At 46.7% G+C, this 23,971-nt stretch overlaps 1 long non-coding RNA gene across 1 annotated transcript in view; it reads right to left on the reverse strand.

Moving 5' to 3' along the window:
• Positions 1-13,411, reverse strand: part of LOC136838985 (uncharacterized) — an 83,843-nt gene extending 70,432 nt beyond the window's left edge. Inside the window, exon 1 of the long non-coding RNA XR_010853175.1 lies at positions 12,884-13,411. This is a non-coding gene — a long non-coding RNA (uncharacterized lncRNA). The remainder of the gene's footprint in view (positions 1-12,883) is intronic.
• Between the last annotated feature and the right edge of the window lie 10,560 nt (positions 13,412-23,971).

Consider the following 23,971-nt stretch of genomic DNA (forward strand, 5'->3'; position numbering starts at 1 on the left):
TCCAGACGAAAGAGAATGCTCCGTAACGCCTTGAAGAGCAACATAAGGGACGTCCTGGGAGCGGTCCTGTGAGCGTCCTGAAGAGCGTCCATCCGGGCGTCCCGCTCTAGTAAATCCAGAAGAGCGTCCTGCACAGAAGCGTCCTGAAGAGCGGCAACTGCGCCCCGGGAAGCAGTCGCGGCCACACGTTGACCAGCGCTGCCACGACGGGAACTTGTGAGCTGGGAAGAGGGCGACTGCCATGACGACACAGGAGACGAGAAGTCCAAGAAAAAGGAGCAGAGATGGAGACTTCTGGACTTCTTTGACGGGCAAAGTCAAGTCCTTGCGGACGACGAGGAGCTGAGTCCCTTCAGCAATAAGAGAGGACAACTGCCGCTTGCATCTCCAAATAAAATCTTCTAGATCGAGAAGAATCAAGTCTGGGAGAGACAATCCCATGGAAGACGAGGGGCGAGGGACGCCTCTTCCCTACAGGAGCACAGCGTTTTCCTAGAGCGACTGGGGTGCTCAGAAACGTCTCATCAGATTTGAAGTCCTAGTCCTCTTCTGCGGTGGAAAAGCCAAGGATAACGCACCAGACGAAGAAGATCGACGAGAAGCGTCCTTGAACGAAGCTCCTCTTCAGAGGACGAGAGTCCCATGAGAGTTCCACCTCACGAGGGGGACGCCCGGAGGACAAAGCGGTCCTGAGAATGCGCCGAAGCACGATCCTGGCAGCCTGGGGGTGACAACAGGACCTGCCGGCGATCGTCAGACCGGTGGGAAGCGCCAGAACCCTTCTTGCGGCTGGACATGCCTTCTCTCCTGAGTCCTGGAGTCTGACAGCGGTCCAGGCCTCAGAAGCATTATGGGGCCGATCTGATCGCCCTCCAACACTGGGGGGAGCACTACACTTCACAAATACCTTTGAAGAGATGTCACTTTGCTGAGCTACGGATGGAATTCATGGATTCCCGCCAGCCAACCTCCAAGAGACACAACATCAGGGCCCGAAGGCAAAACCACAGGGACAGGTGAAGACAACTACATTAGGATTATCAGGAGAGGAAATAACCTACTCTGCATACTCCTGAGGAGGACCTCCTGACCCTGTCACGCCCCACCCTGAGGAACATACCTAACTGCACACTTCCAGCTGCATCAGATAAAGGTTCACACCTTACATCGATCATCTATTAGACAAACATGCCCCTACACCTCAGCAGTCCGGAGTGAGGGTTCACCAGCTTTCAGCCTCACCTTAATCACCATGCAACATACACGAAACTAGCAGAACTAGATCCGGGAATTAAAGAGCAGTCATAAGCAAAATCAAACAGTCCAGAAAAGGAAAGAATCCACAGTCCAAGATCCACACCAAAAAGTCAAGAGAATACTCAAGTGGAAAACTATGCTAACGAAACTAGAGGCGGAGGTACTGTAAACAGATGTTACTGTACCATGACAGAGAAAATTGAATAGAAAATGGGAATGTTCTGATTCCGCCTCCCAGCGGCGTGGAATGAGTACTTCAACCACCCGTCACACCTCCAGAAAGTCATGAGTTTTGAAATTCTGTTTTCGGAGAAATACAGCTATATATATATCTGGCATGGTAAGTGTCATGGGAACAAAATGAGAAGTAGAGTATAATATGTAAGAATAAAACCAACTCTTGAAAGTAAATTGGCTTTTTCCTAACTATACAAACCCAAGGTCCTTTACATTAGAATTACTTCAGGCTTAGAGGGCTGGAAACAGAGGTTAAACTCTTGAGCAAGGTGTGGTAGGCAGCAGCACCATCATTGTAGGCGGGGAATACCCACTGCCCGGATGTGCAAACATTCCAGTTTGCCTTTCGGTCCAGGTTCAGATTGAGGGTGTATGAGGTGGGATAGGTATGTAATGTAAAGGACCTTAGTTTACATAGTTAGGAAAATACAATTCACTTCTTCAAAAATTGTGATTTGTTCCGACACGATATAAAAATTGTCTGTCCTTTACATTAGGGGAAGATTCAATGAAGTTGAGGGACAACTGAGTGAGTCTCCTGAACTGACTGGAGTTTCAGCACACCTGGGCATTCTCCTGGTCGAAAGAGCGAGAGGAGTAATCGCGTTCTGACATATTGATCGATGTAGGAACTGCAAGATCAAATGTCAGATACTGGGACCCTTCCACGTGAGTGAGGAAACCTCCTACGAAATAGGCTGAAGGATCTAGAGTTTCGAGACAGTATGGGAAAGCTGAGATAGGGTCCCTTTATTGCCAGTCTCCTTCCTCCCCTTGCTAGAGGAAGGAGCAGAATTGCTTCTATGATTCTATAAGAAAACAGAACGGGTGCTCGATGTGTGTCTACCGCACTAGTGCCAGTTCCAGCATGATTGGTTATCTATTCTCATCCCTAAGGAGGAGGTTGAGGACGGGGAAGGAGGATAAAGAGAGGCCAGTCACCTCGAACTCTTCACTTCCAGAACCAACACCTTAGGCGAGGGATGCTACTCATCCTTGAAGGAGCCAGGTAAGACAACACAACTTGTGATAGCCACCACAGAGCCAAGGAAAAAGGGTTCCAAGGGCCTGTGGGCAAGACCGAAGGAAGAAGACACTCAGAGTGGTCTAAGAGACCACATCTTGCTTCCAGACCAACAGAAACTTCCGGAATGCGAGGATGGACTGTTACCATCGACTTCGTGAGCTTTCGTGGAAGGTACAGGTATCGGCTATCGCCAGCTGCCAAGCACCTTCCTTTGATTAGCTTCATTAAAGTCAGGAGGAAGATGTGTCTAGACACTTTTCCTGGGAGAGACAGTACTAGCGAAAACGTGACGACATCCAGGTTAGGAATGTTGAGCCTGGAGTACCACAGCCCCAATAGACAAAGTAACGAAATGATCTGGATCTATCGACACAAAGTCCAAGGAGAAAGGAACAAGAAGGACTCCGAACCCTACAGTAGATGCCAACGGATTCAGAGTCCACTCACGCATATCCAGAAGGAGTTTGGTATGATCCTCATCCCTGTTCTTCCATCTTCACACCAAGGCCAGGGTAAGATGAGAGATGGTCCTAAGAGGGCATATCTCTATCCGACGACGGCTCGAAGGGGGCTGCAGAGCACCTAGACAGGAACCTCAAAACGAGTCACATGCCACCCAGGAAACAGTTCCCTGGGACAGCGATTTCCACTGAAGAAGCTTCTGGTCCGTAGCCAATCCTCGACTGAGGAGACGAAGGTTATCAGATAGAAGACTAGGTCGCAAAGGGCCTACATTCTTCACAAATGAAAGGGAGAGAAACAACTTTGGCGGAGAAGACGAGAAGTCCAGACTGATGAGCGACTCTGACCAGAAGAAGTTCCACAACGACACCACCAGCGAAGACGGATCCAGTCCCTGACAGTTAGAGAGGACTTCATGGACATCCAGCTATATCCTATGCCGCCAGCAAGAAAGCCTGTGCTTGCAAGAAAGCTGAAACTCCCAGTCCTGAACACAGGGATGTACCTGCCTCAAGAACTGCTTCCTTGTAGCTGCCACAGAGTTGGGCCAATGGTGAATTCTTCTCGATGCCTCGGCAATCAGGTCGAATGAAGGAGAAGTTCAAGCATTTGTCTGTAACTTGGGTGAGCAATGTTTGTGAACCCTAGCGAAAATGGACAAAAACGGAGGAAAAACAACGACATCGAAGTTTTCCTCCAAAGACAGCATGCCTCACCGAAGAAAGTGAGCAGGAGGCAAACAGAAGGACGGTGTCTGGCCAGTCCAACTATCAAAAAAGAGGAGCACAATGGCCAGGCACTAAACCATCAGGCTTGTCACTGGTCACATCCCACCAGGAATGCATCTGGTTAATTGAGCTGTCGAGTGCAATAGAACAACACTCGAAATACCTGCAAATGTCAGATGAAAACAGGAGGAAAAAGATTGCCTCTTGTTTGCTGTCGACAAATGCCACTATCAGGGGTTTTGTTGTTCAACGAAACCAGTGAGTGTCAAACTCATCCTAAATTGGATGGCCAAAGGCTTGCCCTGAGCCCAGGACAATGAGAAGGTACCACTCTTCTCGGTCACAACTTCAAGACAAGGTCTTACCAGTGTGCGCTATTCCTCAATCTGTGAATTTGTAAGTAGACACAAGAGGAGGGGAATATGCAAGCATATTCAAGGTTCCTTCAATCAAGATAGCCTAACTTTTCTCATACATCGAAGAGTGGAAAGAACGGAGAAAAGGAAGCAGACTTCATTTCTTCACCATGGGGAAGCTTCTGCAAGATGACAGGGTACTGAGCCAATTAGCTCTAGCCGGGCTGGCATTTTAAATCAGGAGCACGTGGAGAGGTAGGATGGAAGTTTGATGGAAAGAATTGCTGAGACCTATGGGAAATTGATACTCTCCTGAAGGAATCCATTCCCAGGTCTCGGCAATGTCGCTGCAGTTCCAGAGACTGGATAAGCATTATTTCATCCAGGCATCAGCAGTTGCAATTTCTTCAGCTTGGACTTCTTAGCTAAGGAGTTGAGGAGGGCTGGCTTGAACTCAAGGTCGAGCTGAGATGACTAAGACCCAAAGTTTTTTGGCCATTGTCCAAAGGACAAGCCGGTGCCTCTGGTGGGAACCTGGATTACCGGGTATCTGGCAAATCTCTGAGAGAAAGGTGAACCAAGTAAAGGCCTGTTCCTTATGGGGTCAGCAACTCGGGACTCACGTAAACTGTAGATCCGAATTGGGACAAAGTCCTCTTCTTAGCACCAGAACTGCCTAAAAACTGCAGTCGGCAAGACCCTCCGAGGTAAGAAGAATTCGACTCTGCAGAGGCAGGGTGGAAGCTTGCGTCTGACCTGAATTAACTCCTTCAAAGAAAAAGAATTCATCAGGTCAAGAACGCCTAGGGAGCCAGAACCACGGCGGTCCCCGACACTCTCAATCCCTCGGGAACTGGTAAGGGTTGGGAGATGAAGGTTATTCATTGGGGCCGCGTCCTGTCCCGGGATCCTGTCCCATCAGGCCAAGTTTCAAAACATCGGGGCGGATCGTAACTTGAAGAGAAGACCGCTGTTTCTGAACGTATTGAAACCCTGTACCTCTCCCCTCTGGAGGAGACCTGACAGATCCCATGAAACCCTCCTAGCTACCTAGTTATACTACGAGAGAATTGGGGGACCGATACTCAAAGCACGCCCAGGCAGCCGAACCTGAAAAAAAATTTCGCTGAGCCTCTGTCCATTCATGCCTCTCGGAACAACTGAGAGGAGAAGAGAACAGGTAAGGAGAAAAGAGCATCCTACCTGTCCTGCCAGTAAGATAAGTGAGAGGCGGACCAAGGAGCGAAAACTAACTCAAGGAGATTAATGGCCACACAGGAAGAGCACTTGCTGTCAAAGCGCTTCCGGAAAGAGCAAAAGTTCACTCTAATATAGCCGAGAACCCCACTGGGAAAACCGGGGACGCAGCCGGCTGACACGCAACGCGATCCAGCTGGTCGGCGTGCGCATTGGGAGGCAGGCGGCGAGCCGAGCTGGAGCCAGTCTGGCAACCGTTGAGCCGAGCAAGTCTGCAAGCTGAACCGGGGGCCGAGCCGATCGTAGAACACACGCACCTGGGCAGGGCTGGACTCGCTCTGCTGTGAACAATCGCCAGTTTCCTGAACTTAAACTCCCGAGGCCAAGGCCCTCGAGAAGAAGGTTCAAAGTAATTGTGTTCGTTATTCCTGCATGCTTGAACCCTAAAGTTCAAGACACATGAATAATGAAGCCCGGCCAGCAACCAAGCAGCTGGCGGGCAGTCGGACACCCATGCCTCGCATCCAGACACTCGGCCCTCGCACCCCGGAACCTGGTGTCCCAGCAACCAGACACCTGGGTGTCTCGGCACTTTCTTGTCCCCCAGCCTCACAGAGAGCGCTCAGGGATTCATAGAATCTGAGCTACCCATGAGACCCCGGAAATCGGAGCGCGCTTGTTTCCTAATAGATCGAAAGAGGCAGAGCCAGTCTTGGACGCAGACTTCAAGACTGGCAATATCGACGTGGGCTCGAGAGGCTGTGCATCGCGGCCTCAAACACAAGATCCCACAGCAGAATGCGTGATCGTCCCGGGCTTGAGGGCGGGAAGCCAGAGAAAACTTTGCTCCCGGAAGAGAGTCAGTCCCTCAGAAGTCCGGCAGGACTCAAGGGAATCTCTTCCCTGCTTCTTCGATGTTTGGAACCAACAGGATCAAGACACCAGGCTGGGAACCTTAACCAAGCACTGGCAACACTGGGAGCGCTATAAACTGGCAGGAAGAGCCAGAAACCTGGGTACTTTCGGCCCTTTCTTCACGTGACTACCCTAACCGCCAGAAAATCTCCAGACCAAATCGATACTTGATTCCATAGAATCTTGAGCACTGAGTGGCTCGCGAACGCGCCCTCGAAGCAGCCCCGCATTAGAGGCGAAACTCTAGGACTCGGGAACGATCGCAACTGAGGCTCAGCGCCACGCAGGCTTCAAAACACAAAACCTACGCTATGAGAACGTTTCAACCCGAAGGTCGAAGAGCCAACGAGACCCACCGCCTCCTCGGGAAGGAGGCAGTCTCAGACGCCCAAGGGCATCAAGGGGAAGAAGCAGCATTTCTCTCCTCGGTCGACGGAGGTCCGCCCGATTCTCGGGACTTCTGACCTCCGGGAGAGGAATGGAAGAGGCAGCAGAAGAAAAATCGAAGATAAGATGAAGATGGCGTTACTTCATAGGGCAGCTTCTTTCACCTCCACCCGGACATCTTCTACAGGATGGTGGACACGAAACATCGCACTTCCAGGTGTCCGCAGGAACACCAACGGATTTGAGCCAGGAAACCACCACCAGGAGAAGCAGCAGGCATGATCAGACAGCCGATGCTGAGCCATGGCAGTGTTCGAAGGCAGAGCCACTGCAAACGGCCAGGAACATCACTCAACAGGGTGACTTTTCATCTTCACGCTGACATCTTTACAGGATGGCGGACATCGAACCCTGGGGCAGCTGGCAGGAACACAAAAACGGCCCCAGGCATGACCGGGCCAGCCAGAAGCGGCAGGAATGACATCAGGACAGCGATGCAGGAGCTGTTGGCACAGGTTCAGAGGGCAGGAGCTATTGCAACGCCAGAACGCCACTCATTAAGGCGGTACTTCTTCCCTTTCACGCCAACATCTTCAGAGCGGACATCAGAACTTCCCCGGCAGCTGGCAGGAAACAACGGAAGCGCCCCTGGCATGATCACGGTGGGAGTAAAGAAGTGGCATTGATCAGGACATCCGGCTGCAGGAGTTTACGCACAGTTCGGAAGGCAGGAGCCACTGCAACGGACAGAATGTCATTTGAAAGTCACGCAGTGACAGGAACACCAGGGCGAAGGTGGAGGAGACCAGGAAGAGCGCCCAGACTGTCGCCGAGTTGACAAGAGCATAACAGGGAACAGCAGGAGCAGAGGACCAAAGATACGCAGAGGCATTGCAACAGCATACATGAAACCAGCAATGACAGCGAATTGATCCACATCAGCGGAACAGAGTTCCAGAGGATCCACGTGGAAATATGTCATCTAATCAGGTATTGGGTCGATCCCGCAACACTGAATGAATGTCGACTGCTTTCACGCGAAGACATCTTGAAAAATCCAGCCAACTACTGCTGTGTCTGCGATGCTCACCGGTCAACCTGAAAGAAAATGCAAGATGATTAGTAGAGGGAGGAGGCTACAAGAACGAGATCGGGAGGAGGTATCGATAGTTCGCCACACGCTTCCCACTCCGGCTTTCACCCATTTTCAGTGAGCGAAGAGGCGGCGAGAGATCTACTGTGCAGGGGAGAACGAAGAACCCACAGGAAGAGAAAAAAAGGAGGGGGAGGGCCACCAAGGCACCGTGGAAGAACTTATTGATCACGCCCGCAACCTCCCACCCGGCCCACAATTCCTAAGCGCAGGCGCGGCAAGCAACACTCGGCATAAGTGCTGGGAAGAAATTAGAGATGGCCCTTATACACGGAGGCAGAAGCCTGGAAGAAGGGAAACTAACTTCCACGTCCGATGGATGCAAGGGGAGAGAAGATATTATGAACCCAAACTATATCTCCGAATGTACAGGGCGCCTTCAGTATTTACGTAAAGGGCTGCTGAGAGAAGCATTACCGCTTGCTACACTACTCCAATTACGCCTGGCCATCAAAAACCAAGACACAGGCAGGCAGAGAACAATGGTTTATGGAAGGTTATCACAAATCGTGGGTTTGTATTAATAAATATCAAACACACATATATGTAAAAAAAAAAAAAATCAGAAAGATCCTAAAGGATAATAAAAAGCTTAACGACAGTCAGGCAGATAGAAACGAAACACGTCAGCAACGCATGACGGCCTAAAGTAAACTGGAATGTTTACATCCGGGCAGGCGGTATCCCCGCCTACCTGGAAAATAATTACTGCCTAACCACCTTGCTCAAGAGTTTAACCGTTTAATTGAAGCCGTTTCCAGCCCTCGCCTGAAAGTAGATTTCTAATGTAAAGGACCCAGGTTTGTATATTGTGTCGAACAACTGGGCGTGAGAGTACTCTGCAGACCAGGTGGGATATTCAATATTCCACTGAATTTGAGCACTGGGCAGCTCGCGAACAGCGACAAGCAGCCCCATCTTAGAGCGAACCTTCTAGACTGGGAACAGGTCACAAACAGAGGTCTGCACACGCCTCGCGGCTCGAAACAAAAATCCCAGGGGAATGCGGGTGGTTTCCTAACCTGAAGGTTGAAGAGCTATGAGAGACCCACTACCTCAACAGAAGGAGGAGTCTCTAGGTCTCTAAGGCGCATCAAGGGGAAATAAGCAGCCTTCCTCCTCCTTTGTGGAGTCTGTCTGGTTTCCCGGGACCCCGTGTGGAGCCTCGGGGGAGGAAGGGAAGAGCAACAGAAGATGAAATCAAATTTAAGTTGAAGAGAAACCGGGCTACTTCCACATGGCGACACTTTCACCAGAACTCGGCATCTTCTGCAGGATGTTGGACACTAAACATCGAACCTCCAGGCGACTGAGGCATGAACACAACTAGGCGGCCCAGGGACTCGACCACCAGAAGAAGCAGAAGGTACGATCAGGATAGTCAATGCAGGAGTTACGGAAGAGGTTCCAGAAAGCGGGAGCTACACTGCAACGGCCCAGGAACATTGCTCAGGGCAACACCTTCACCTTCACTCCCACATCTTTTACAGGATGGCAGATGTCATAACCTCCAGGCCAGCTAAGCAGGAACGCAACGGAAGCAGTCCAGGACACCACCACCAGGAGAAGCAGCAGGCATGACCCGGACAGCTGATGCACGAGCTACGAAAGCGGTTCGGAAGGTGGGAGCTACAGCAACGGTCAGGAACATTACGAACATCACCAGCAGTGACAGGAAATAATCGAGGACGGATGCAGCAGGAGGAGACCAGGAAGAGCTGCTTCGAAGACTGTTGTCGAGTTAACAGAAGCATAAGACAGAAGCAGCAGAACAGATGGACCACAAGTTCGCCAGAAGCAGTCAGTGCCACGCATACATAAAGGCCACAAATGACAGCGATCAATCCCACATCGGCGCGGGAACAAAACAGAAACGACCCTGATGTGGAACCATGCCATTCAACCAGGTACTGGGTCAATCCAGAAGCAATACTCAATGAATGTCGGGATTCCTTTATGCAGGATATCCCCGATATCCAGCCAACTACCACAGCCTCGCGATGCTCATTGTCAACCTGAAAAAAACAAAGCAAAGATGATTAGTGGAGGGAGATTCCTCTCACTACAAGGGGAACTGCCCTATGCAGTGACAGGAGGCCCCTTAAAAGTGGTCGCCTGGCTGCCAGCGGCTCCCCCCCCTCACGGTCTTAGATGGCGAAGGAGAGGGATCTCTACCGAAGGCGATAAAGGAAGTAGGGAAGTCCACCATGGGGCGCCATGGAAGCAGAACTTACCAATGATGGCCGCAACCTCCCCCCAACAACTCTCTATAGGACAGGCAGCAAAAACAATTGGACAGGCAGCAAAAACAACACTCAGCACAAGTAGGAAGGAAGTAGTCATGCCTCTGTACACAGAGGGTGGGATCCCACGAAAGGAAGCGAGCTCTTACGTCTCACTCAATGTACAGGAACAAAGATATTACATCCCAACTAATGTCTCTGAACGCACTGGGGAACGCCTTCAGTATCTAAATAAAGGGCTACTAGGAGAGAAGCATTACCACTCAGTTACACCCCTCTAAATACACCCTTGGCTGTCAAACCCGAGACACAGACGCAGGGGAACAATGGCTTATGCAAGGTTATCACAGATCGCAGGTTTGTATTCGTATTAATAAATATCAAACACATAATATATACACAAAAATACAGGAATATCCCACCAGGATAATAGGTAGGGAGCTCAACGATATTCCACTTTAAAGAGATCCGGCTCTGTCTGCAATGCATGACGGCCCAAACACAAACTGAATGTCATACACCTTGCTCATATGAGTTAAAACGCGTTTCAGCCTACAATGAAAGTAATTCCTAATGTCAGGACCAACGGTTTTGTATCGTCCGAACAACCAGGTTGCCTTTATTTATTACTATTATAAATACATGAGGCTGTATGTACAATACTAACTTCATGAGGGCATTTTCTAACACTTCGTATGATGTTTCTCAAAAGTAAGATGTCAAAGTTACCTAGACTAGTTAAAGTTTCTGACTCATTTAGTGGAAACATCCACACCACTAACTATGCTATTCACTAATCAGTTCCATGTCATGACTGGCGACATAGGAAGTTTGATTTATCATAAGTGGAGACTACTATACACAGCATGTGTTGCATCATCAGCACACTGGAACAATCTTATTTCCAGAGCCAACAAACCATATACTTGCATGCACTAAAAATAAGAACACTACCTGTGGAACTCCGGCCTACAGGTCTAGTTGGTCAGAGATTCCATCAACAGCACTCGCTGCTGCTTCCCATAAATCCTAGATGTAAGTTTATGTACAAGTGCTTGTGATTTACCAAATTATAAAAAAGCTTTAGATCCATTTTGAGATTATGCACTCAAACACTTATCATGGCTCTCTTGACAAATGGTGTGTGAAGTCTAGAGGAGCACTCTAAGATACCTAACTGCTCCCTATGCAAACCTACTATCGAGTCAATATTCCTTTGACCTATATACCTGTAGAGTGAATTAAAATAAGATTTTGCAATCTTTAAAGTAAGACAGAATATAAATTGGCCTGTAATTCTGTAGTCTAATATACGCTCTTTCTTGGAACAGGTGCTGTATATTTGATTAAGCTTGCACCGTCATCTGGAAAAAGTTACTTATGTCAGATTAAAAATCTATAGAATCCTATAAGCAAACACACTAGAAACATTTTTAAAAGTAAAAGGAAGAAACCATCTGGATCAACTGCTCCATCAGCTATCTAGAATTTTCTTAACATCCCTAGAGTGAAAAGCAAATTTTTGTAAGGTTAGGCAAAGGATGACAATGTTAGCAGAGGATGGGGACAACCTCTGCTGATTGCTTGTTTCAAAAGCTTGTTGAGGTAGTTGTCACAGCTTTTCCTGAAGCCAGTAACAGTGGCTATACTGCATGTACATACCGTCTGTTAGTGGTGGTAGAGCAAAGGGACATGCCTGGAAGATAGATGATATCAATTTGGTCTACCCAAAGGCTGAGTAATTCCCTCAGGTTTCTACTTTTAAGGAATTATTATCATTTCTCAACTACATGATAAAATTCGCTTAATAGCAGAGCTTGACTCCAATAAAATTTTTGTCATTTTATGAGAACAGCTTCATCTTTAGGCCTACTTATTAATTTATTCTGTTTGTCACAGTAGCTTGTATACATGTAACTTATTCATCAATCTGTCCTGATCGTTACCTTTCTACAGAGCGTTCCTTACTAAAAATAGCCATCGCCAATTCGTTCAACTTCTAGATAACAGTCTCACATTAGCATCTGAAATGTTAAGTGCCTGGATACTTAATAGCTTCTAATGTGACCCTAGCTCACACTGTGGAGTGCAACACAAATATGGTGGGTTGTACTCATATAGAACAAATGACGCTTTCTTCCACAGGCTTACTTCTTTACACAAAATGGCCCAAAAAAACTACTGCAAGTTAATACATGTTACTTTAACAAGTAGCCTACTACTGATTAAAATAATGTCTTGTAAGCTCCGGGCCTCAGCCATCTAACCTAACATTGGCCAGGCTGACCTTGCCTTTTTTCAGATGTCCTACTATTAGTAAGTCATCTGAAAGTCATGAATAAATGCTTTTTCTGAACATAACCAATAGGCATTCAACTTTACGGCTATAAAGTGGGCCATTTTTTGAAAACTGTAAGCAGTCTGGCCCAGGTTCTAAGTGACAACCGGACATGTTTATGGGCTAATTATGATCAGCCTAGGCTAGTCATTCACTTAAACAAAATTCAAAACAGGTTATTTTTCAGAAGACTCCAGCCACCTCCCACATTACAACTTATATTTTTCTTGGATAAAACTCAAAACGAAAACTTTCTTCTCAATACATGACCTTCGCAAATGCTTAATAACAGAAAAAATAATTAAATCAAATTACGACTTAGAAGGTAACACAGTATGGCCACCCCCTCCATAGCTAATAATATTTACAAAAATTATGTTCAGTAAACACCCCTAGGATTTAGTCACGTTAGTATTTTCTGGTTCTTTTAGTGCCTGTCATTTCCTAGCCATTTTGAATGAAAAACCCAAAATGGTTTTCATGCAAAATACTTCTTTAACTGGAACCTTCCCAAATGGCTATTGGCTGGAGTTTTCCGAAAAATTACCTCAAAACATTTAAAGGATTACTTATGGTAGAATACCTTTTCATATTTGTCTGGGAATAACATTCTCTTCATTAATTGTGATCCTTTCTCCAACCTGGACATTCCTTAGTAAGAGGTCCCGCTTTTATGTTTAGATACCTAATTTTGCAACCCACTGGCTTGGGCCAAAGGTAAAACCAACAGCCAGCAAGGCAATTAATTGGTAAATGCAAACAACCTTGAACTAAATGGTTATGTCGCCGTCGGTTGGCGCTGTGCGGGAAAGCTGCCATAATGCGAAAATGTGCAAGACTTAAGTTGAATCGTTTTGGGAGACGGTTGCTAAACCGTGGGCCGGACAGTCGGCTTAAATAGTAATGATTGTCCCAATGGGAGTGGTCTAGCAATCTTGTGTCATACAAGTACTGAAGTGTTAGACATTGTGAATCCTTCTGCTACCGATAAGTTCCAAATTCATACCTGAGCCTGTTACCCAACTGGTTCTCTATGCCTAAATCGAATGATGGCTTTTTTTCAAACTAGCTAAATCCATTAGACACTCATTAACGGTTGCCGATATCACACACCAAGCCTCTATGTTTACATTTAGCCCTTGTAGGTAAGAGGGTTGCTGGATGTTTTGGCTAAAAGTAGCACAAACACTCTTAAAAAGTCTAGAATTTCAGGTAAAAGTAGCCAATTTATCATATTACTATATATATATATATGTATATATATATATATATATATATATACATACATTTTTTACAGGAAGAAGTTTACTTTATTTGCAAAGGAAAAAGTGTCCTAATTTTCCAAGAAAAAGTTATTGATTTTGAAAGGATGAAATGTAGGCTACTTTAGTTTCAAAATCAATAACTTTTTCTTGAAAAATTAGGACACTTCTTTTTCGCAACTAAAGTAAACTCTTCTGTAAAAAATTAAAGCACATATTATTCTCTTCCAAATTTAACTAGAGTACCAAGTCATTCAGTAGGTTTTCCGCATTATCATCATTTTCTCATTTATAGATTGAAGAGTCATATTTCAGCATGGATCTTTTGGGTTTAAATGTTGAAATACATTTGCCATTCAATTCCAGGCTGGTCTTTACTCTTCAGACTCAGACAGTCGGGAACCAAAACATTACTTCACTTGCGTGTTGCAATAGATATCTGTGAGGCAAAAACATTCCAACATACTTGTAACTTGCATGGGTGGGAATTATACATGTTGCCAAATCTATTGCAGTAGATCATGAGTGTGATATTATTATTATTATTATTATTAAGCAAAAATGAATGGAAGTAGCCCAAATCGAATAAAAAGCCCGTCGATAAAAGTAGCCCAAAAAGTCAAGTAGCAGAATGTGAAATCTCCGTCGCCCAAAGGTGTAAGTAGCCCAATTTGTGATTTGTAGCCCAATCTGGCAACCCTGAGGTGGGCCCAGCGGTGCCTCTCGCTTGTATGGTGGTATCTTGACGTTCACCAATCTGTTCCGAGTGCAGCTGTTTTCCATTTCAAGGTTGCCGTTTTCTTCCTAAGGTAAACAAAGGTCAGTGAGTGAAAGTCTAAATGTTATTATGTATATTCGGAGTGATGAAAAATGACAAATACATGGTTTTAAGTATTTTTTTTTATTTATTTCTTGTAGACTAATCTTAGTAGCTTAGTGCGAATGAGAATCATTAATAATTGTATTGGTTTCTTTGCGGTTCAGTAATGTTATCATATATTCATAGGAAATAATAAAAAAGGTAAAATTATGCTTTCAGTTTCATCATCGTCAGAAGAATTTGCATTCCCTTTTATTCTGGAATCACTACAGCAGAATATTATTATTCATGAATCAATGCAAGACTGATATTGATTCTATTTAAATTTATGCATGCATGAAAATGTAAATAACTATTTCTTATGCAGGTTGTATTGGTATATAAGCACACAATGTGGTACGAAATTTTAATTAAAGAAATTTGCTCTACTAAATGTAAATGTAGGCTACTACTTATCCATTTGACACCTGTTGTAATTTAGTACATTCACATAACAGTGCGTTGGTGCCCAGCGCTGTCCTCATGACGTTCCTGATTATTCTAGTGGTCAGCCATTCACAGCGCTGAAAATGGCCAGTGCACTGCAGTCTCCAAACCTCGGAAAGTGAAACCAAGCGCATGACCTGAGGAAATATGTCTTTCAAAAGTTATATAACTTTATTTAAACCTCAGTTTACAAAGAATAGTAGTGTTTTGATTTGTACTAAACATGTCAATAATGGTTGAAGGATTATAATGATATATGAATTGTTTACCAATAAACTTAATGGTAAGATATTTGCAGTGAAATAAGGTAAGAAATTTTTTAAAGATAAAATGTGTTCTTTGTTCATACATAGTGACTTCCAGTGTATTATCATTTATCGTCTTGTCTCATAAAATTTAAGGTTTGAATGTCATAGCATCGCAGTGCATTCATCATTTATCGTCTTGTGTCTCATAAAATTTCGTAGTTTAAATGTCATGGATGGGCAATGCTACCTAAAAGTATAGAAAGACTATCAAATCGATATGAAAATAACAAGCAAGCGATTAAGAATATTAAAATGTGCCGGGATGCCGCAGACTATAGCTACCCGGGCAACAACCAGCTCTTACACATTCCTTAGGCCTACTTCTAGAGAATCTCTTGCTTTCGCTTGTTGTTATTTGGGGGGCCATACTTGAATGACGCTTGTATGTCAGATCTTGCATTCTAGTTCAATAAACGAGCCTAGAATTATGTAATGACTCAATCTATGAAGCCAGTCGAATAAAGAGTAACTACTCTACGCGGGTGCGACCAGCCACTGACAGTAGGTCTATGGTACCACCCTATCAGGGGCCGCGATACGGGAAAACAATTAAAATGAGACTACATACATGCGTAGATACATAGAAAGTATGGGTATGTGTATGTAGCTTTGTGGGGCGAGAGGCTCACAATATTAGTAGTGTAGCTGATTGCAGACTGACCATAGACAAGTCATTACACCGTTACAGGCTCGTTTATTGAACTAGAATCTAGATCTGACCTTACAAGCGTTATTCAAGTAGGCTAAATAACAACAATAAAGCAAAAATTCCTCTAAGTAGAGTATAAGAAATGTCGCTGTAAAGAGCTGGCTGGTTACCGGTGACTGTCAGTCTGCGTGCATCGGCACATTTTAATATTCTTAATCAACCTTATTATTTCCACATATTGATTGATAAGCCCTACTATACTTTTTAGGTAGCATTGCCCTCCATGACTTGTTGCTTCCACATTTATGAGACACAAGGCGATCGTAGTGAGTGCACTGCGATGCCACGCAGGAGATGAAAGAATAGCCTACATTTTATCTTTACAAATTTCTTGTTTATTTCACTACCAAATATCTTACCATTAAGTTTATTGAAGTATATAATTCATATAGCCTGTAAAGTCCCTGCTGGGCAAGTTTTCTTTGGTGACGGCCCATTTTCTTTGTATCTGCAATTCGTCACACCTGACGGGCCAGGTCACGTAAATTCAATCATTTAAGCTGTGTATGTAATTATTTATCTGTCCTTAATTTATGTACCGTGTATTTCTTATTTCGCAGGCATCAAGATTGTTTTCAACTTAAATTCTGTCTATTTTCACATTGTAAATTGTACTCGTTCGCTGTATTTTATTGTTAATTGTATAGAGGGATGAATGAATTTTTACTTAGCATTTCCCAACTTTCTGTGAGAGAGAGAGAGAGAGAGAGAGAGAGAGAGAGAGAGAGAGAGAGAGAGAGAGTTTTAGGTTGCCGTTTGAGATGGTTTGTAAAGTAACGTAAGTTTTTAGAGAGAGAGAGAGAGAGAGAGAGAGAGAGAGAGAGAGAGAGAGAGAGAGAGAGAGAGTGTAACTGTCGTTAGTGAGTGTTTCGGTTGTTGGAAGAGGGATAAGGGTCGTTAGTTGGAGTTTGTTTACGGAGCTGTCTGTCTGTGAAAATGTGAAGGAGATTTCGGTTTTGGGGGAGCCTTTAGTCAGAGCTAGTGCCGGTCAATGGTTTCGTGTTGGACAGTTTTTTGTATGGTTTTCCGAGAGTTGTTAGTTTTTCTTGTTGGTGTGCTATTTTATTGTGTGTATATGGTTCTATTTCCTTTTTTTATATATTTCCTTGTTGTGTTTATAGTTGTTTGCGATTGTGGTTATAACGACGGCCTCATCTACCTCCCAGCAGCCGAGCCTCGTCTTGAGTCTGAAGTGCAAGTTTTGTTTGTGTGGTTTTGTGTGCTGTGTTGGCGACCGTGGACACCTTAATCCATCTCCCAGCAACCGAGGATCAGGGTGAGTGTTGTGTGTGGTTATATGTTCTATGTATCTGTGTTGTTTTTGTGGTTTTGAATTCCGCCACATTATATTGGCGCCCAACGTGGGGCAACTGGTGTTGCAGTTGCAATTAAGATTGGTGGTGTGGCGGTATTCACACCCACAAACAACACAACACGCAACACTCACCTGATCTTCGGTTGCTGGAGATGGATAAGGTCCACGGTCGTAATCAGCACACACCAAAAACAAAAACTTAAACCGACCCTCCACCAACAACGAACAAACAAAAAAAAGAAGAGACACATGAACCATTAATGTGGTCCCAAAAAAACAGACGAACTCCCGTTCACTTTCAAGGTTGGACCTCAACTGCCCAAGACCTCCCCAAAAAACGAAAAACTCCCGACAGACAGAGAGACAGCCGTAAAACCAACTCCAACAACCGAACCACTCACAACGACAATTACACACTCTCTCTCTCTCTCTCTCTCTCTCTCTCTCTCTCTCTCTCTCTCTCTCTCTCTCTCTCTCTCTCACAAAACGTTGGGAAATGCTAAATAAAAACAAATTTCTTCATCCCTCTATAGTGGCGGGTAGTGTGACTGGAGGAAAGGATGGAAGAGGAACTGGTGAGGTTGAGAGAGGAGTTGCGGCTGTCAAGAGAGGAGAATGCATGGTTAAAGAGTGAGAATGAGAAATTGAGGCTTCAGTTGGAAGAGATGGGATCATTGGTAAAAGGAGCGAAAGAGGAAATGAAAGGGGAGATGAAAGAGTCAGAAGAGAGAATGGAAGAGAGGGTGGATAAAAAGTTGGAGGGAATGATGAAAGGTGTGGAAGAAATGGTGAAAGGTATGTTCAAGGGTGTTTTTGGAGAAGGGGCTGTTGGAGGCAGGTCCTCTGGAACGTGTGAAGGGGCAAGAGAGAAAGAAAAGGAGTTAGAAGTGAACGGAAGCGTGAGTGATGAAAGTGATGTGGGAATAGGAAGTAAGAAACGAGAGAATGAGGGGCAGGGTAAGGAAAAGGGGAATGAAAAGCAAGGGAAGGAACAGAGGGAAAGTAATGATAAGTCAGGGGAAGAAAAAGGGAAGAAGGGGAAAGGAAAGGAAACTGGTAAGAAGGGTAAGGAAGTGGGAAAGGCAGGAAAGAAGGGAGAGGGTATAGATAGTAGCGATAGTGAGGTGGATGGAGGTGAATGGATGAAAGTGGATAAAAAGAAGGGGAAGAGTGTAATGAGTAAGATGAATGTAAGTGCGGAAGTGGACTCTTTGTATTCGGAAGAGGGTATGAAAGGACAGAGTGAAAGTAGCGAAAGTGAGAGTGAAAGTGAGAAAGGCTATGTATGTGAGGGAGGTACCCCGGTGTGAAAGGTATTGTCGGGATTTTCTTCGACTTTTATTATTTTTGTTCTGATTGGTGCCCTGATGTTACGGGCCGATGACAAGGCCTTGAGGAGGCGCACTCTCTAAAACTATCTGGGTGGGATTCAATAAAATTTGGTCAACAAATTAGTTTTATTACAAAAAATAAACATTTAAACCCATTACCAATACTGAACATGAATGAAAGAGCATCACGGGCCGCTAAGCTGTAAGGTGTCAAAGAAACGAGCAGGTAAAAGTTACTGCTACTTGTAAAGTCACCACATCGGCGCCAGGGTAGTGTTTCGGTGGCGCCATTAATTAAGTCTCCGCTGAGCATGTTTTCTTTGGTGACTTCCCATTTTCTTCAAGCTCAATTAGTCACGCCTAAAACGTGCCAGGTCACGCATTTTTAATCATTTTTACTTTATGCGTATTTATACAAATGTCACACATTGTGTATCACATGTTTCTTCATTCACAGGCATCAAGACTGTATCCATATTGTAGTTCTGTATGTTTTGTATTGTAATCTGTACTCGTTCACTGCATATTATTGTTTATTGTTTCAACCTCAGGTCACAGTCAATTCCATTGTCTCGCGGGCGGCGTCAGTGGGCCGCTGTATAAACTGCCTGGATCTGTAATAAAGTAGCAGTAACTTTTACCTGCTCGTTTCTTTGACACCTTACAGTGGTGACCCCCGGAGTATCCCGGAGCCATTAGCGGACTGACACGACGGCCGGGCAACACAATCGCGGGGGGCCCTCACCGTAAAGCTGCCGCCCGTTTACGAGGGGAACCCATCGATGTGGCTGCGCAGGGTGGAGAGCCACTTCAGAATCGCGGACCCGCGGGCGAAATCCTACTGGGTCGACACAGTGCTCAACGCCCTTCGGACGTGTACAGAAAACTCATCTCGCGAGTACCGAAACACTACCCATGCGCCTGTGGTGACTTTACAAATGGGGGGGAGTATTTGTAAAGTCACCATATCGGCGCCAGGGCCTGTTCGACTCGTCTCTCATTAATTAAGTCTCCGCTGAGCATGTTTTCTTTGGTGATTTCCCATTTTCTTCAAGCTCAATTAGTCACGCCTAAAACATTGCCAGGTCACGCATTTTTAATCATTTTTACTTTATGCGTATTTATACAAATGTCACACATTGTGTATCACATGTTTCTTCATTCACAGGCATCAAGACTGTATCCATATTGTAGTTCTGTGTGTTTTGTATTGTAATTTGTACTGAAACTGCATATTATTGTTTATTGTTTTCGACCTCAGGTCACAGTCAATTCCATTGTCTCTCGCGGTTCGGCGTCAGTCGGCAATATATAAACTGCCTGGATCTGTAATAAAGTAGCAGTAACTTTTACCTGCTCGTTTCTTTGACACCTGCATACTTTATTACAGATCCAGGCAGTTTATCTGCGACGACTGCCGGGCCGTGAGAGACAAGTGAATTGACAGTCAACCTGAGGTCGAAAATAACAATACATATGCAGTGAACGAAAGTAAAATTACTATACAAAACATACAGAACTACAATTTGGATACAGTCTTGATGCCTGTGAATGAAGAAACATGTGATACACAATGTGTGACATAGCTGATGTTTCCAGTCCTTGGCGGTGCAGCGGGCCATGAGGGATGACTTTAGGGACCTGTGGAACCGTTCGACCAGGCCGTTGGCCGCTGGGTTATACGCTGTGGTGGTGTGGTGCGTGGTTCCCCTGTGGTTGAGCCAGGGCAGACCACAACTCGGAGAGGAAAGGCAAGCCCTGTCGGTTGTGATGTGGTCCGGGCGCTGGCGGCTAACCCAACTGAGAGCAGGGCTATCCTGGCGCTGGCAGTGGCTTCTTGTGTAAAAAGTCACCTCCGGCGCCAGCGTAGTGTTTCAAGCGGCGCCATTAATTAATCTCCGCTGAGCATGTTTTTCTTTGGTGACTTCCCATTTTCTTCAAACTCAATTAGTCACGCCTAAAACATGCCAGGTCACGCATTTTTAATAATTTTTACTTTATGCGTATTTATACAAATGTCACACATTGTGTATCACATGTTTCTTCATTCACAGGCATCAAGACTGTATCCATATTGTAGTTCTGTATGTTTTGTATTGTAACTTGTACTCGTTCACTGCATATTATTGTTTATTGTTTCGACCTCAGGTCACAGTCAATTCCATTGTCTCGCGGGCGGCGTCAGTCGGGTCGCTATATAAACTGCCTGGATCTGTAATAAAGTAGCAGTAACTTTTACCTGCTCGTTTCTTTGACACCTTACAGTGGTGACCCCCCGGAGTATCCTGGAGCCATTAGCGGACTGACATGGCGACTTAGTCTTGGCTCCAGGATTTCTCCAAAACGCTCTTAGCGGCTCATGGACAGCATCCTGGGGACCTAAAGTTCTGCGTCTGCTACGTCGACGACATTCTCATATTTCCAGGTCTCACAGCGAACACCAGAGACAGGGGGGAGTATTTGTAAAGTCACCACATCGGCGCCAGCGTAGTGTTTCGGCGGCACCATTAATTAAGTCTCCGCTGAGCATGTTTTCTTTGGTGACTTCCCATTTTCTTCAAACTCAATTAGTCACGCCTAAAACGTGCCAGGTCACGCATTTTTAATCATTTTACTTTATGCGTATTTATACAAATGTCACACATTTGTGTATCACATGTTTCTTCATTCACAGGCATCAAGACTGTATCCATATTGTAGTTCTGTATGTTTTGTATTGTAACTTGTACTGCGTTCACTGCATATTATTGTTTATTGTTTCGACCTCAGGTCACAGTCAATTCCATTGTGTCTCGCGGGTCGGCGTCAGTCGGCCGCTATATATAAACTGCCTGGATCTGTAATAAAGTAGCAGTAACTTTTACCTGCTCGTTTCTTTGACACCTTACACTTACATGGGTGTGGCTTCGGGCCACCTCGTCGAACGGTCTACCACCGTCAGGAGGTATCTGGATCCGCCTGATGGGGAAGGCCCCGACGTCGTCGATGTGGATATGGCCGGCGGCGCCCTGGCTGTGGGAACTTCGCCTACCCCCGACTGCGTGTGACGACCCACCTTACTGGTCTGGCACTGCAGGCACTGTTTTGCCCAGGCCGTGGCGTCCTTTTGCACCCGTGCCAGACGAACTTTTTTGAAAGCAGTTTGGCGTGGTCCTGCGGAGGTGTGAGAGGCCGTGAATTATGTCGAATACCTGGCGGCGGCGTGAGGCTGGAACCAAAGGGGGGGGCTGACCTGTGCTGATGTCGCAGAGCAGGCTGGGGCCGGGGGCGTGAGGTCACGTCCGCCACTTGAGGATGTGATGGCGGTGCGGTATGCTGGGGTTTCTGGGTCAGCGGCCTGTTCTCTGGCAAGGTCCTGGTAATCTACACCAAGCTGCACTGCGTTCAACTCGACTCTGGAGAGGGGCGTCTGCTCACGGGATTTTTCTTGCCGGGAGGTACCTGATGGAACAGGTAAATTCGGCTATGGCTGAGAGGTGTCGCTGCTGTCTGGAAGACCATGCGTCCCCATGCTTCGTGAAGGCGTGAACCAGTGGCTGATGGTCTGTGAAGATTGTGAAGGGCGCCCCCTCCAGGAGGAACTTGAAGTGCCGAACTGCGCGGTACATCGCGCCCAGAGTTCCTGTCGAAGGTGCTGTAGCAGGTCTCTGCGGGATTGAACTTCTTGCTGAAGAAGGCGATGGGCTGAGGCGCCGTTGATGATTTGCTCCAGAACAGCACGCGAGAGGCACGACGTTACTGGCGTCTGTGCGTCCCAGCTGGAGAGACCTTAGGATCCTGGTGTGCCAAAGAGGCGGTTACTTGTAGCGGCGACCTGCGATCAGGAAAGGCCTGCTGCTGGCTAGGTCCCAAGACAGGGACTTCAGTTGGCCTTTAGGACTTCCGTCAGAGACAGTGGTGTGCTTGTGATCCCGGGGATGAGCCGCCTGTAAGTTTACCATCCCAAAGGAACTCCTGGACGGCCTTGATGGAGGGTGGGTGTGGGAACAGCTCGGCTGCTGCTAGATGTAAGAGGGCGGCGGACGCCTGTAACCGGAAACACCTCGTGACAGGAATTCTCTCTGCTTTCTGGACGCCGAGAAGGTACTTGTCAAAGCGGACAGACTGAGGCCGTTCTCTTGGAAGGCGCTGGAGGACTGCCCTGATGTGTCTCTGGTGTTGGCTGTGAGACCTGGAAAATATGAGATGTCGTCGATGGCCAGCAGGCGCAGAACTTTAGGTCCCCAGGATGCTGTCACATGAGCCACTGGAAGGTGGCCCGGCGTTCTCAGCCGAAGGTGGAGAAGGCAAACACATAGGACCCGAGGCGTGATGGCTGTCTTTGGTATGTCTCTGGTGCAACAGGTACCTGGAAATAAGATTTAAGAAGGTCGATTTAGTGAATATTTTGGCCTGTGAAAGGAGCCGTGAGTCCTGCATGTTGGGTAGAGGTAGTGGCCGGACTCTGTTGCAATGTTGAGCACGCCTGTAGTCGCATGAGGTCTTGAGGGCCGTCCGGTTTCTGCACCATGTGGAGGGAGGCCCATGGACTGGAGGCTTTCCTGCCCAGATGCCCATCCGCTCCATCTCATGAATGCTTTTCGCCTCCTGAAGAGGCTGAGGAAGCCTGGGAACTTCGCATGTGTCATGGGGCCCTTTAGTCGTTATATGGTGGTATATGCCATGCTTGGCTGGGGCCCCAGGGGACTTGGCGAAGCTCGGGAACTATCTACCTCAGGGAACTCCGAACGGTAGGGTGTGCATACTGGTGGGGCGAGCCAGCTGATGGTGGGTCTGAGGTCCCTGTTAATGGGAGAGACCGGCAGGAGTCGGTATCGGAGGCGGCTGCCGTCTCACGTCGACTGCGAGGCGAGTGCGCCAGAAAAATCGGCCCCGGGTGGGTTCCTCGTCGCGGCGATGAAGTCAGGAGTAACTCTGGCCAAGGATGGAGAGTCGACAGGGGCCTGGTGCGTAGGAAGGATGGGTGTTCCGTTGGCGGCCGTCAGACAGCGGCGGAGTCTGGTGTCTGGTTGCGGTCCTCTTTGGATGCTGGGAAGACCGATTTAAAGGCCCTTGTGTCGACCAGCATCATCCTGCGGAGCGGTGTCCGCGGGCGTAAAACCTCTGTTTTTGAGGCCCTGGGTTCTTAGCCATGGCGACTTGTCCTGCTGGCCGCCACCCCGTTTTGAGCAGGCGAACGAGGCAGGCGGCAGGCAGTTTGAGCGTCCTTCCCAACCACTTGTGGTAGCGGCAAGCCGGGGACCTCCATCTGCTGTGGTTCGGTGGGCGCCTGTTGGCGATGGCGTTGGCGGGCTGCTCCGTCCTCTTCAGGCTGGACTGGCTGACCGGCTGGCCGATTTTAGCCACTGTGAAGCCTTGACGGAGTCTGTGAGATGTTGCGCCATCTCATGAGGTCCTCGATAGGCATGGTGTAGGGGTGAAGCGATCTGGTTGCGTACCT

Source organism: Macrobrachium rosenbergii, chromosome 1, assembly GCF_040412425.1.
Source record: "Macrobrachium rosenbergii isolate ZJJX-2024 chromosome 1, ASM4041242v1, whole genome shotgun sequence".
Taxonomy (NCBI): Eukaryota; Metazoa; Arthropoda; class Malacostraca; order Decapoda; family Palaemonidae; genus Macrobrachium; species Macrobrachium rosenbergii.